The sequence below is a fragment of the Lolium rigidum genome, chromosome 2 (genome assembly GCF_022539505.1).
Source record: "Lolium rigidum isolate FL_2022 chromosome 2, APGP_CSIRO_Lrig_0.1, whole genome shotgun sequence".
NCBI lineage: Eukaryota > Viridiplantae > Streptophyta > Magnoliopsida > Poales > Poaceae > Lolium > Lolium rigidum.
In genome coordinates, this window is record NC_061509.1 from 153,944,057 (window position 1) to 153,957,561 (window position 13,505).

The window sequence follows — 13,505 nt, forward strand, 5'->3', positions numbered from 1 at the left end:
TCGAGGTACCGCAATGGCCACCAGGGCTTACTGGATCCCAAGCGGTACCGAAGCGGTACCACAGCGGTACTGCCGTAACTTATGTTACGGTATTTAAGCGGTACCGAGGCGGTACTACCACTCTCAAGCGGTACTACCGCTCAAGGTACCGCAAAGGTACCGTAACTTGTTCTGTGGGACGTTTTAGTGTAAAACCTCTAGAGCGGTACTGCAGAGCGGCACCAGTAGGGTAGCGGTACTACCTCTCCTGGTACCGGTAGTACCACTTTGGCTGAAACTACTTTTTCCTCTTTTCCTCTCCAACCATGTCACCTCGCGACACACACGCAAAACCAGAAAACCTAAGAGCTACGCTTCAGTCCTCTGATCATAAGGTGTTCAGCGAGGGCACCGTACGCTTGCAAATCTATCAAAAATAATCTTTGTGCACGGTTAAATTCATTCAAGTGTTGTCATCAAACACACAAAACACGGGATATGGATCTTGTTCTTTCAACTATTCTCCACCACAATCATATAATGTGCCAGAAAATTTATAGATCACAAAGATGTAAACCATTTAATTGAAAATGGAAGGACATAAACAGAAACCAAATAATACAATAATGTGCATAAATGCACATGCATGTGTGGGAAAAATTAACGAGGACTTCTTCAACACAAACATACCTTATCCAATCATATTAAGAAGTCTTATGATGGTTCTACCAACACCTCAATCAGCATACAGGTTGGCTCAAGCTCGACTAACGACCTTGAAAGTTGTCTGAAACTGTATTCGCCAAAGGCTGTACGAGCTAATAGGTATCGTAACTATTTATCTTTTTAAATCGCCGAAGTATGTGCCTGCTCTTAGAATAGGACATGTCGCACTTTTCTTGAATTCGAATCGGGCCTCCAGCCTTTACCGAATTATTTTTCGCATAGATACATTTCTAAATATTAAACATTTTTCGAGTTCGTATGCAAAAGTTTTTTCCATCGTACCAATTTTTTTGCAAAACAAGGGAATATTCATGTTTGTTATTTTCCATAATAATTAGATCACCAAACCTACCTACATCTAAAAGGATTTGTAATTAGGAATTTTCTATCATTTTTTGTATTTTCAAAATCTAAAAAAGGCAATCCACGAGAGGGGGAGCAAAAAAAACCTAGAAAGTCTTTAGTCCCGGTTGAAGACCTTTAGTTACGGTTCGGGACACCAACCGGAAATAAAGAGGCTCGCCCCGGCCGCAGCCTTCCCCAATCTCTTTAGTCTCGGTTGGTATCTCCATCCTGCAATGGCATGTACACAATATCACCAATTTTTAGCTGATTTTCTTTCTTAACATGATTAGCTCTACATTGCACCGAGTGAATAGTATTTCCTTGGCACGAAGGTGAAGGTTGCACTACAAATTTATTGTCTCGATATTCTAAGAAATAACATGTTCAGAAATAACCAAATTCGAAGCTAAATCCATGGAGATGCCGATTTCATATAATTTAATGTCGGGATCACCAACCATAGTAGTGCGAAATGCATTATCTGACCCTTTGCGGAGAATGGTAGCCTTCATCCATTTCATTCCATACATGCCTTTTGATAATTCCTTATCTGTATTTTTAGAGTGTAACCGCAAAAGATAGAAATATGCTAAAAACAGTAAAACATAAGCGGTAACTGCAATTGCTACATCAAACTATCTAGGCCCTTCTAAAGTGTAACTTGAATACTCATCCTTCTTGTTCCAAACAAAATTGATGCTCATCTTCCAACATTGATTGGACTAAATCTAAGTAGCGACAAGGAAGGAGATAAACAATATTTTGTCACATGTATCCCAGAACGCGTTATATTCAGGAACGAAGGGAGTATTATAGAGCGCTGCATATTAAGGTGGAAAGTTGAATAAGATACTCAGTAACTAGTGCCTACACTATACTCCACTACAATCATGTAATGTGCGGGAAAAAGTGATATATCACTAGATGAAAACCATGTAAATGAGAAGGGATGGCCATAAACGGAAACCAAATAATACAATAATGTGCATAAGTACATACGCGTGCGTGGGAAAAAAGAACGAGTACTTCCTCAAAATAAACGTACCTTATCAAATCATATTAAGAAGTCTTATGATGGTTCTACCAAAACCTTAGCGTATAATTTGGCTCAAACTCGATTAGCTACCTTGAACTTTGGCCCAAACTGTATTCGCCGAAGGCTCTACGAGGTAATAGGTATCGTAACTATTTAACTTTTTAAGTTGCCGACGTATGTGCCTGCTCTTAGAACATGAGCAGGTTACACTTTTCTTGCATTCGACTCGGGCCGCCACCCTTTACCGAAACATTTTTCTCGTAGATATATTTACATATATTAAAAAAATATAGTTTGTATGCACAAGTTATTGCCATCTTACGAAAAAATACATTTTTTTGCAAAATAAGTTAAAAATCATGTTTGTAATTTTTCACAATAACTAGATCACCTAACCTACCTACATCTAAAAGGATTTTTAATTTTGGATTTTACATCATTTTCTTTTGTATTTTACAAAAGATGCTCGCACCGGTAGTAGTCTACGCAAACCCTTTAGTCCCGGTTGGTTTTTCCATCCTGCAATGGCCTATACACAGTGTCACCAATTTGTAGCTGATTTGATTTCTTAACATAAATTAGCTCTTCATTGGACCAAGTGAATAGTATTTACTTGGCACGAAGGTGAAGCTTGGAGATGCCGATTTAATGTAATCTAATGTTAGGATCACTAACCATAGTAGTGTGAAATGCATTATCTGACTGTTTGATGAGAACGACATCCTTCATCCATTTCATTTCATGCATGCTTATTGATGATTCCTTATCTGTATTTTTAGAGTGTAACTACAAAAAAACAGAATTATGCTAAAAACAATAAATATAAGTGGTAACTACAATTGCCATGTCAAACTATGTAGTCCCTTCTAAAGTGTAACTTGAATACTCATCCTTCTTGTTCCCAAAAAATTGATGCTCCTCCTCCACAACTGATTGGATTAAATCTAAGGATCGACTATGAAGGAGAAAAACAATATTTTATCACATGTATTTAGTAAGTATCTGTCTTTTCATAAATATATCCCAGAATGCCTTATATTTAGGAACGGGAGGAGTATTATAGAGCGCTGCGTATCAAGATGGAAAGTTGAATAAGATATTCTCCACTACAATCATGTAATATGCCGAAAAATGTATATATGGAAAATATATAAAACATGTAAATGAAATGGGATGGACATAAACTGAAACGAAAGAATACAATAATGTGCATAACTACATATGCATGTGTTGAAACAAAATAACAAGGACTTCTTCAAAACAAACATACCTTATCCAATGATACTAAGAATTCTTATGATGGTTCTACCAACACCTCGATTAGCATATAGTTTGGCTGAAGCTCAAGTAGCGACCTTGAACCATGGCCCAAACTGTTTTCTCCAAAGGCTCTACAAGCTAATAGGTACCGTAAATATTTAACTTTTTAAATTGCTGATGTATGTCTTTTCTCTTAGAACATGAGCATGCCGCACTTTTCTTGCATTCGACTTGGGTGCAGAAACATTTTTTTTCTTAGATGGATTTTCATATATGAAACATTGTTTCTAGTTCCTATGCAAAAGTTATTGCCATCTTGCCAAAAGAAAACAAATTTTTTTGTAGCATAAGTCAAAATTCAAGTTTGTTATTTTTAATAATAACTAGATCACCTAAACTACCTACATCTGAAAAGGATTTTTAATTTTTAATTCTCTACCATTTTATTTTGTATTTTACATAGCTTAAAAAGGAGGATCCACGGGGTGGGGGGGGGGGGTGTGGACCAAACAAAACCTAAAAAGTCTTTAGTCATGGTTGATGTCTCCAACTAGGACTAAAGGTACACCTTTAATCCCGGTTGGGGACACCAGCAAGTACTAAAGACGTCCGCATAGGCCGCAGCCTGCCACAACCCCTTTAGTCCCAGTTGGTATCTTCATCCTGCAATGGCCTTTACACAATGTCACCAATTTATAGCTTATTTGCTTTCTTAACATGAATTAGCTCTTCCTTGCGCTGAGTGAATAGTATTTCCTTGGAACGAAGGTGAAGATTGCACTTCAAATTTATGCTCTCGATATTATAAGAATTAACATGTTTAGAAACAACCAAGTTCGAAGCTAAATTCATGGAGATGCCGATTTCATCTAATCTAATCTTGGGATCACCAACCATATTTGCTGAGAATGGGATCCTTCATCTGTTTCATTCTATACATGCCTTTTTATGATTCCTTATATGTATTTTTAGAGTGTAACTGAAAAAGACACAAATATGTTAAAAACAATAAAACATAAGTGGTAACTGTAATTGCCACGTCAAACTATCTAGTCTCTTCTAAAGTGTAACTTGAATACTCATCCTTCTTCTTCCAACCAAAATTGATGCTCAGCCTCCAACATTGATTGGATTAAATCTAAGCAACGACTAGGAAGGAGATAAACAATATTTTTTCACATGTATTTAATCAGTATATGTATTTTTATAAATATATCCCAAAACTCCTTATAACTAGGAATAGAGGAAGTATGGGAGTATTATAGAGGGCTTCGTATCGAGGTGGAAAGTCGAACAAGATATTCAGTAAATAGTGCCTACACTATTCTCCACTACAATCAGGTTATGTGCCAAAAAAAATTATATATCACAAAGATGGAAATGAAATAGGATGGATATAAACGAAAACAAAAGAATACAATAATGTGCATACCTATAGATGCATGTGTGGAACTAAAAAAATAGGTCTTTTTCATAACAAACATACCTTATCCAATCGTATGAAGAAGTCTTATGATGGTTCTAGCGATACCTCAGCCTATAGTTTGGCTCAAGCTCGATTAGCAACCTTTACCCTTGGCCCAAATTGTATTCGTCCAAGGCTCTACGAGCTAATAGGTACCGCAACTATTAAAAAAAATTAATTTCCGATGTATGTGCCTGGTCTTAGAACAGGAGCGGGTCGCTCTTTTCTTTGCATTTGACTCGGGCCTCCAGCCTTTACCAAAACATTTTTCACGTAGCTATATTTTCATATATTAAACTTTTATTTCTAGTTCGTATATAAAAGGTAAAATAAGTCAAAATTCATGTTTATTATTTTTCATAATAACTAGATCACCTAACCTACTTACATCTAAATGGATTTTTAATTTTCTATCATTTTCTTTTATATTTTATAAAGATAAAAAAGGCGATCCAAGGGGGTGTGTGGAGCAAAAAAAACTAGAAAGTATTTAGTCTTGATTAGTGTCTTCAACCGGGACTAAAAAGGCTCGCACCGGCCGCAGCCTGCTGCAAGCCCTTTAGTTCCGGTTGGTATCTCCATCCTGCAATGTAATGTACACAATATCACCGATTTGTAGCTGATTTGCTTTCTTACATGAATTAGCTCTTCATTGGGCCAAGTGAATTTTATTTCCTTGGCACGAAGGTGAAGGTTGCACTTCAATTTTATGCTCTCGATATTTTAAGAATTAACATGTTTAGAAACAACCAAGTTCGTAGCTAAATCCATGGAGATGCCGATTTCATGTAATCTAATCTTGGGATCACCAACCATAGTAGAGCGAAAAAATTATGTCACCGTTTGCTGAGAACGACATCCGTCATCCATTTCATTCCATACATGCATGTTGACGATTCCTTATATGTCCTTTTAGAGTATAACTTCAAAAGACATAAATATGCTAAAAAAACATAAGCGGTAACTGCAATTGCCACGTCAAACTATCGAGTCCCTTCTAAAGTGTAACTTGAATACTCATCCCTCTTCTTCCAAACAAAATTAATGCTCATCCTCCAACATTGATTGGTTTAAGTCTAAGCAGCGAACTAGGAACGAGATAAACAATATTTTTCACATGTCTTTAATACGTATATGTCTTTTCATAAATATATCACAAAATGCCTTGTATTTAGGAATGGAGGGAGTATTATAGAGTGCTTTGTATCAAGGTGGAAAGTTGAACAAGATATTTAGTAACTAGTGCCTACACTATTCTCCACTACAACAATGTAATGTGCCGGGAAAATTTATATATCACAAAGATGGAAACCATGTAAATGAAATGGGATGGACATAATTGGAAACCAAAGAATACAATAATATGCATAACTACAGATAAATGTGTGGCACTAATATAACGAAGAGCTTTTCAAAACAAGCATACCTTATCCAATCATATTAAGAAGTCTTATGACAATTCTACCAACACCTCAGCTTATTATAGTTTGGCTCAAGCTCGACTAGCAACCTTGAACTTTGACCCAAACTGTATTTTTTTCAAGGCTCTACGAGCTAATAGGTACCGTAACTATTTAACTTTTGAAATTGCCGATGTATGTGCCTGCCCTTAGAACAGGAGCAGGCCGCTCTTTCCTTGCATTCGACTCAGGCCTCCAACCTTTACCAAAACATTTTTCACGTTGATAGATTTTCATATATTAAATTTTTATTTCTAGTTCGTATACAAAAGTTATTGCCATCTTACCGTTTTTTTTCTAAATAAGTCAAAATTCATGTTTGTTATTTTTCATAATAACTAGATCACCTAACCTACCTACATCAAAAAGGGATTTTCATTTTAGATTTTGTATCATTTTCTTTTGTATTTTGAAAAGCTAAAAAAGGTCATCCAAGGGGGTGTCACCAACCGAGACTAAAGAAGCTCAGACCGGCCGCGGCCTGCCACAAGCCCTTTAGTCCCGGTTGGTATTTCATCTTGCAATGGAATGTACGCAATGTCACCAATTTATAGCTGAATTGTTTTTTTTAACTTGAATTAGTTCTTCATTGGGCCGAGTGAATATTATTTTCATAACACGAAGGTGAAGGTTGCACTTCAAATTTATGCTCTCGATACTATAAGAATTAACATGTTCAGAAACAACCAAGTTCAAAGCTAAATCCTTGGAGATGCCGATTTCATGTAATCTAATCTTAGGATCACCAACCATGGTAATGCGAAAAGCATTATCTGACCATTTGCTGAGGACGACATGCTTCACCAATTTCACTCCATACATGCTTTTTGATGATTCCTTATCTATCTTTTTAGACTGGATTATGCTAAAAACAATAAAACATAAGCGGTACGTGCAATTACCACGTCAAACTATCTAGTCCCTTCTAAAGTGTAACTTGAATACTCACCCTTCTTGTTCCAAAATAATTGATTCTCATTCCCCAGCATTGATTTTATGAAATCGAAGATGCGACTAGGAACGAGATAAACAATATTTTGTCGCATCTATTTAATTAGCATCTATCTTTTCATAAATATAACCGAAAATGCCTTATATTTGGGAACAGAGGGACTAGTATAAACCGCTTCGTATCAAGGTGGAAAGTCGATCAAGATATTCAACTAGTTCCTACACTATTCTCCACTACAATCTTGTAATGTGATGGAAATATTTATATATCACAAAGATGAAAACCATATAAATGAAATGGGATGAACATAAATGGAAAAAATACAATAACGTGCATAAATACGAATGCATGTGCGGGAACAAAATAACGAGGACTTTTTCAAAACAAAATTCCTTATCCAATCATATTAAGAAGTCTTATAATGGTTCTACGCACACCTCAGCCTATAGTTTGGCTCAAGCTCAACTAGCGACCTTGAACCTTGGCCCAAACTATATTCTCCTCTACGAGCTAATAGGTACTATAACTATTTCACTTTTTAAATTGACGATGTATGTTTATGGTCTTAGAACAGAGCATGTCTCTCTTTTGTCATAGTCGACTCGGGCCTCCAGCCTTTACCTAAACATTTTTCGCATAAATTGATTTTGATATATTAAAATATTTTTCTAGCTCGTATGCAAATATTATTGCCATCTTACCGAAAAATACATTTTTTGCAAAGTAAGTCAAAATTAATGTTTGTTATTTTTCATAATCACTTGCTAGCTTTACCTACCTACATCTAAAAGGATCTCTAATTTTGAATTTCCAACCATTTTCTTTTGTATCTACACAAAGCTAAAAAAGGCGATCCAAGGGAATTGTGTGGAGAAAAAATACGAGAAAGTATATAGTCCCAGTTTGTGTCTCCAAACGGGATTAAATAGGCTCGCATCGGCCGCAGCCTACCACAAGCCCTTTAGTCTCGGTTGGTATCTCGATCCTGCAATAGCTTGTACACAATGTCATCAATTTTTAGCTGATTTGCTTTCTTAACATGAATTAGCTCTTTATTGCACCGATTGAATAGTATTTCCTTGATACAAAAGTGAAGGTTGCACTTTAAATTATTCTCTCGATATTGTAAGAATTAACATGTTTAAAAACAACCAAGTTCGAAGCTAAATCCATGGAGATACCTGATAAGTTGTAAACGTATCTATAATTTTTGATGCTCCATGCTTGTTTTACACCAATTTCTATATGTTTTGTTTACACTTTGTGGCACTTTTATGCATTTTATGGAACTAACGTATTAACAAGATGTCATAGTGTCAGTTCTTGTTTTCTGCTGTTTTTCTATTTTAGAAAAATTGTACATAAAATATTCTCGGAATTGAACAAAACGAAAGCCGAAGTTCCTATTTTACTATCACGAAGACGGAGTCCAGAGGGGGGACGGAAAAGTGCCAGGAGGCGGCCACACCATGCCTAGGCGCGGGTCACGCCTAGGGGTGGTGTGGGCCCCTCGGGCGCCCACCAACCTCGCCCTTCCGCCTAAGGGTGGGCATTCGGTCATGATCGAAAATTCAGTTTTTGTATTTCGGTCTATTTCAAATTCAGTCAGAAAAAATGAAGACCGAAATATACTTGTTACTTTTACTACCTGACAAATTCGGGTACCCAATAATTCCGGTTCGGATTCGGTCATGACCGAACAGTGTGGCCGACGTAGTCAACGCAAAACTTAGACATTATTTAGTAAAAGGTTGGCAATATTTTAGATGTATTTTGGATGTTTTTTTCATTACATATATTATTATCAATTGGCACGAATAAATGTTCAACAATCTAAACAAAAATGTAACAATGGTAGAGAAGTTTATGAACATTCAAAAATATCACATCTCACGCATATCATAAAATCTAAAGATTGGGACAGTCTTACGTAAAATTCGGTCAGTTCGGTCTATTCGATTACTCAGAACAAAATAACCGAATTGACCAAACTTAATTCGGTCTATAAAAGTTTCTACCCTATATTTTATCGGCATTTCGGTCTCGGTCTTTTCAGGTTTGGTCTCGGTTTTTCGGTTTCGATCTTCGGTCATCATATTTTTGCCCACCGTAACTTTCGTCTATATATTCATCTGATCGGTAAAACCTAAATACCCGAGCCTCCATCCATGAAAAGTTCTGTCGCCGCCGCCATCATCGACCCTAGCTCGGGAGGGTTCCGAAGCTCTTCCTGGCACCCTACCGGAGAGGGAGATCTTCACCGGAGGCCTATACATCGCCATGCCCGCCTCTGAAGTGATGCGTGAGTAGTTCATCTCTGGACTACGGGTCCATAGAGTAGATATATGGTTGTCTTCTCCACTTTATGCTTCATGTTTAGATGTTGTGAGCTGCCTATCATGATCAAGATCATCTTTATGTAATGCTACATATTCTTTTTGCTGGGATACGATGAATATTGAATACTATGGTTGAGATAGATTATATACTTGTCATATGTTATTTGTGATCTTGCAGGCTCTCCATTGCTAGTAGATGCTCTGGCCAAGTATGTGCTTGTGACTCCAAGAGGGAGTATTTATGCTCGATAGTGGGTTCATGCCTCTAGTAATCTTGGAGAGTGACAATAACTTCTAAGGTTGTAGATGTGTTGTTGCTACTAAGGAGAAAAAACAATGCTTTATCCAAGGATAATTCTATTGGTTACTTTACACACTTTACTTAATACAATAATTTGTTGCTTACAACTTAATACTGAAAGGGGTGCGGATGCTAACCGGAAGGTGGATTATTGGTCATAGACACAGCTGGATTACGGTCTATGAATCTAGCTTGTTGTAATACCCAAATGAATCTCATAGTAATTATCTTGTCATGTATGGTCTTTATTCTATCAATTGCCCAGCTGTAACTTGTTCACCCAGCATGTTGTTTATGTTTATGGAGAGACACCGCTAGTGAACCGTGGACCCCGGTCCTTTCTTTTACCCTGCAAATACCCGTTCTTTTTATTGTCAACTCCCACGACACAAGCTCTTTTTCTGGCGTCCACACATTGTTCTCTTTATTTCAATGCAAACAAACATCTATTTCCATATTATACGTCTAATCCTTTGTTTTCAGCAAAACCGGTGAGATTGAAAATCTCACTGTAAGTTGGGGCAAAGTATTTTGGTTGTGTTAAAGGAGGTTCCACGTTATTGCTGACACCGGTAGTGCGCTCTGCCAAAGTCAGCTAGCAACACCTTCAGAAGTGATTTCTTTCTACTACTGGTCGATTAAACCTTGGTTTCTTACTGAGAGAAAATTTGCTTCCATGCTCATCATACCTTCCTCTTGGGGTTTCCCAACTGCATGTTGTGCACAACATCAATGCCGATTTCATGTAATCTAATCTTGGGATCACCAACCATAGTAGTGCAAAAACAATTATCTGACCGTTTGCTGAGAACGGCATACTTTATCCATTTCATTCCATATATGCATGTTGATGATTTCTTATCTATTTTATAGAGTGTAACTGCAAAAGATAGAAATATGCTAAAACAATAAAATATAAGCGGTAACTGCAACTGCCACGTCAAACTATCAAGTTCCTTCTGAAGTGTAACTTAAATACTCATATTTCTTGTTCCAAACAAAATTTATGCTCATCCTCCAACATTAATTGGATGAAATCAAAGCAGCGACTAGGAAGGAGATAAACAATATTTTTTCACATGTATTTAATCAGTATTTGTCTTTTCATAAATATATATCCTAAAGCTTACACTATCAAGGTGGAAAGTCGAACAAGATATTCATTAACTAGTGCTTACACTATTCTCCACTAATATCTTGTAATGTGCCTGAAAAACTTATAGATCACAAAGATGTAACCATGTAAATGAAAAGGGATGGACATAAATAGAAACCAAAGAATACAAGAATGTGCATAACTACATATGCATGTGTGGGAACAAAATAACAAGGACTTCTTCAAAACAAACATACCTTATCTAATTATATTAAGAAATCTTATGATGGTTCTACCAACACCTCAATCAGCGTATAGTTTGGCTCAAGCTCAACTAGCGACCATGAAACTTGTCCCAAACTATATTCGCCGAAGGCTCTACGAGCTAATAGGTATCGTAACTATTTAACTCTTTAAATTGCCGACTGATGTGCCTGCTCTTAGAACAGGAGCCTGTCACACTTTTCTTGCATTCGACTCGGGCGTCCAGCCTTTACCGAATTTTTTTTGTGTACATAAATTTTCATATATTAAACATATTTTTTGAGTTCGTATGCAAAAGTTATTGCCATCGTACCAATTTTTTTGCAAAATAAGTGAAAATTCATGATTGTTAATTTTCATAATAACTAAAACACCAAACCAACTAACATCTAAAAGGATTTAGTCTCGCTTGGTATCTCCATCCTGCAGTGGCCTATACACAATATCACCAATTTATAGCTGATTTTCTTTCTTAACATGAATTCGCTCTTCATTGCACCGAGTGAATAGTATTTCCTTGGAACGAAGGTGAAGATTGCACTTCAAATTTACGCTCTCGATATTGTAAGAATTAAAATGTTTAGAAACAACCAAGTTCGAAGCTAAATCCATGGAGATGTCGATTTCATGTAATCTAATCTTGGGATCACCAACTACATAGTAGTGTGAAATGCATTATCTAACTGTTCGATGAGAATGGCATCCTTCATCCAGTTTATTCCATACATGCATGTTGATGATTACTTGGGTGTAACGGAAAAGGATAGAAATATGCTAAAACAATAAAATATAAATAGTAACTACAATTACCACGTCAAACTACCTAGTTCCTTATAAAGTGTAACTTGAATAGTCATTCTTCTTGTTCTAAACAAAATTGATCTCGTCCTCCAATATTGATCGGATTAAATCTAAGCAACGACTAGGAAGGAGATAAACAATATTTTGTTACATGTATTTAATCAGTATCTGTCTTTTCATACATATATCCCAAAATGCCTTATTTAAGAACAAAGGAAGTATTATATAGCATTACATATTAAGGTGGAAAGTCGAACAAGATATTCAGTAACTAGTGCCTACAATATTCTCCATTACAATCATGTAATGTACCAGAAAAATGTATCATCAGAAACATGGAAAGCGTGTAAATGAAAACGTATGGATATAAACGGAAACCAAAGAATACAATAATGTGCATAACTACAGATGCATGTGTGAGAATAAAATAACCAAGACTTTTCAAAACAAATATACCTTATCCAATCATATTAAGAAGTATTATGATGGTTCTACCGACACCTCAACCTATAGTTTGGCTCAAGGTAGACAAGCGTCTTTGAATCTTGGCCCAAAGTGTATTCGCCGAAGGCTCAGCTAATAGGTGTCGAACTATTTAAATTTTTAAACTGCCGATATATGTGCATGCTCTTAGAACAGGAACAGCTCGCACTTTTCTTGCATTCGACTCGGGCCTCTAGCCTTTACCGAAACATTTTTGCGTAGTTAGATTTTCAAATATTAAACTTTTTTTAGAGTTCTTCTGAAAAAGTAATTGCCATCTTACCCATTTTTTTTGCAAAATAAGTCAAAGCTCATGTTTGTTATTGTTCATAAAATCTAGATCACCTATCCTATTTACATCTAAAAGGATTTTTTATATTGAATTTTCTATTATTTTATTTTATATTATACAAACCTAAAAAGGCGATCCGCCGAGAGTGGTGTGGAGCAAAAAAAAAACCTAAAAAGTCTTTAGTCATGGTTGGCTCACACCACGACTAGACGTAGACCTTTAGTCCCGGATGGGGACACATCCCGGGACTAAAGAGGCTCACACCTACCATAGTCTGTCGCAACCCCTTTAGTATTGGTTGGTTTGACCATCCTGCAATGGTCTGCCCACAATGTCACCAATTTGTAGCTGATTTGCTTTCTTAACATGAATTAGCTCTTCATTGGGCCGAGTGAATAGTATTTCCTTGACACAAAGGTGAAGGTTGCACTTCAAATTTATGGTCTTGATATTGTAAGAATTAACATATTTAGAAACAGCCAAGTTCGAAGCTAAATCCATGGAGATGCCGATTTCATGTAATCTATTGTCGGGATCACCAACCATAGTAGTGTGAAATGCATTATCTAACCCTTTGCGAATGGCATCCTTCATGGGAAATGCACTTTGGCTCATAGGAGCATATGCTCCCATTACGTGAATCCACATTTCAAAGTATTAAAAAATTCGAAACTAAATTTTTACATGGACATCTAGACATTTTATG